The sequence below is a fragment of the Triticum urartu genome, chromosome 6, assembly GCF_003073215.2.
Source record: "Triticum urartu cultivar G1812 chromosome 6, Tu2.1, whole genome shotgun sequence".
Taxonomy (NCBI): domain Eukaryota; kingdom Viridiplantae; phylum Streptophyta; class Magnoliopsida; order Poales; family Poaceae; genus Triticum; species Triticum urartu.
Window position 1 is genome coordinate 319,466,144 of NC_053027.1, and position 3,167 is coordinate 319,469,310.

Genomic DNA, 3,167 nt, shown 5'->3' on the forward strand with positions numbered 1-3,167 from the left:
TTTATGATGGGACACTTTTAGCTTGGCAGAGTCATATTGGTTACATGTTTCATGTGGTGTCTAGCTTGCATTGCTTCTTATTGGTTGAAATGGTTTCTTCTTAGTTTACACAAACAGTTGTGAATATGCCATGCCGTCCTATTTTTCATATTATTCCATCCTGGAATCATGTGTTTGCCTTACATCAAAGTAGTGATTGTCAGTATCATGCATGAATGTGTTCTAAAGAGTGAATTTTATTGCTTTTTCTTGTCAGTTTTACTTGACAATTAAAAATCAATAAAGCGGAAGGAAGTTAGCAAGGCAGCAGATGATGGTGCTCCTTCCAAATGGAGGGCCTCTATAGATTCTTCTCCTCCATCCCACCAAGATGATTTACAAGACAACACATGCATAGACAATCAACGTAGATGTGTTGATGATGAGCATGTCTTCCCTAGTGCACCATCACATGTGCTCCCTCTAACATGGCACTGTTATATGTGGTTGCATGTTATGTATGATGTATTGTTTGTATTGCTTCTAATTTTGTTGAATTTCATCTGCTTACTTTACACATTATACTTGTGAATAAGACACGTGTTTGTAATGCCCTCGATGCGGCTATATCTCCCATGTGTTGAAGCACGACTTAGAGGCATAACCGCATTGAAAGCAATGTCGCAAGTCAGGTAATCTTCACAACAATCCATGTAATACAATAAGGGAAAGAGATACATAGTTGGCTTACAATCGCCACTTCAGACAATACATGAATAAAGCATTACATCATCCAGATGCAATCAAGGTCCGACTACGGAACCAAAATAAAAGAAGACTACCCCAAATGCTACACAGATCCCCGATTGACCCCAACTGGGCTCCACTACTGATCAATTAGAACGAAACAACACAAAGGACAAGATCTTCATCGAGCTCCTCCTTGAGCTTGGTTGCGTCACCTGCTCGGTAACATCGGCACCTGCAAGCTGGTTTTGGAAGTATCTGTGAGTCACAGGGACTTAGCAATCTCACACCCTCGCGATCAAGACTATTTAAGCTTATAGGAAGGGTAAAAGTATGAGGTGGAGCTGCAACAAGCGACTAGCATATATGGTGGCTAACATACGCAAATGAGAGCGAGAAGAGAAGGCAAAAGCACGGTCGAACAACTATGATCAAGAAGTAATCCTAAAACAACCTACGTCAAACATAACTCCAATACTTTGTTCACTTCCCGGACTCCGCCGAGAAGAGACCATCACGGTTACACACGCGGTTGATGTATTTTAATTAAGATCAACTTCAGGTTTTCTACAACCGGACATTAACAAATTCCCATCCGCCCATAACCGTGGGCACGGCTTTCGAAAGTTCAAATCCCTGCAGGGGTGTCCCAACTTAGCCCATCACAAGCTCTCACGGTCAATGAAGGACATTCCTTCTAGCGGGAAGACCCGATCAGACTCGGAATCCCGGTTACAAGACATTTCGACAATGGTAAAACAAGACCAGCAAAGCCACCCAGATGTGCCGACAAATCCCGATAGGAGCTGCACATATCTCATTCTAAGGGCACACCAGATGAGCCAGACGTCGGGTGGGCCAGCCCAGAGTATCCCCTGGTAGCTCCGGACATCGCTCAGTTTGGACCAACACTCAGAGGAGCACTGGCCCGGGGGTTTAAAATAAAGATGACCCTTGAGTCTGCAGAACCCAAGGGAAAGAAAAGGCTAGGTGGCGAACGGTAAAACCAATGTTAGGCCATGCTGGAGGAGTTTTATTCAAGGTGAACTGTCAAGGGGTTCCCATTATAACCCAACCGCGTAAGGAACACAAAATCCGGGAACATAACACCGATATGACGGAAACTAGGGAGGCAAGAGTGGAACAAAACACCAGGCATAAGGCCGAGCCTTCCACCCTTTACCAAGTATATAGATGCATTAATTAAATAAGAGATATTGTGACATCCCAACAAAATATCCATGTTCCAAACATGGAACAAGCTCCAATCTTCACCTGCAACTAACAACGCTATAAGAGGGGCTGAGCAAAGCGGTAACATAGCCAAACAACGGTTTGCTAGGACAAGGTGGGTTAGAGGCTTGGTTCAACAATATAGGAGGCATGATAAGAAAGTGGTAGGTATCACAACATAGGCATAGCAAAAGAGCGAGCATCTAGCAAGCAAAGATAGAAGTGATTTCGAGGGTATGGTCATCTTGCCTAAGATCCCGCAAGGAAGAAGAACAAGTCCATGAAGAAGACAAACGGACGTAGTCGAACGGATCCTCACAAACGCGACATTATCGGAACTAACCCGAAGAAGCAACACAGGAAAGAAGCAAACAACATAATAAACAACCACCGCATAAACATGGCATGATGCACAACCAAGTATGATGCATGTCCGGATTAAATATGCATGGCATCGCAGAGTGCAACAAGCAAAATTACAAATTAAGTGGAGCCCAATATCCAACGAGTTGCATATTGACGGAACACCACATCAATCATTTAGTTCACTCCCGGTTAGGTACTCAATAATATTAAATGTTGTTAAACATGGCAAGAGGTGAAACATGAGTAGAATACATAGTTAGGCATTTTAAATGAGGCCGGAAGCAACAAAAACAATTCCGGTAACTCCCCGTATGCGTTTAGCAAATTAAAGCAAACGAAAATTTAAACCATTTTAATTGTTGTTATGTTGCAGATGACATGTGCAAGTTTTATGCAATATTTATGAAAAAGTTGGCATGATAAGATATGAGGCATTTGTCATGGTGGCGGAAACAAAAGGGGTGCCACGGCGACGATAATGAAACGGTGCCACGGCAACGTTCCGGTTCCGACAACTCATTGAGACGTCGGTGCAAAAGAAAGTGTGGCGAGAACGTGCAAAAGATGGTGGGGTGATCCCAGTTGCCGGGTTCCCACGGGTCGACGACGGTGACAAGGCAACGTGCACCGACAATTCGAGCTTGGAGCAAGCACAGGCATCTCATACATCACACATGCATTCGTTCACGGGCGGTCGTCTCGGGGTTATACCTTCCAAGCGTGCGTTATCAGATGCGTTCGAGTTCAATGCGGTGTACGGGAAGTAGACATTCTTGGGAAGTTTGTAGTGGAAGTAGTCATACTCGCATGCTCTAGGGTCGACAGTAGAGGTTCTCGCGATC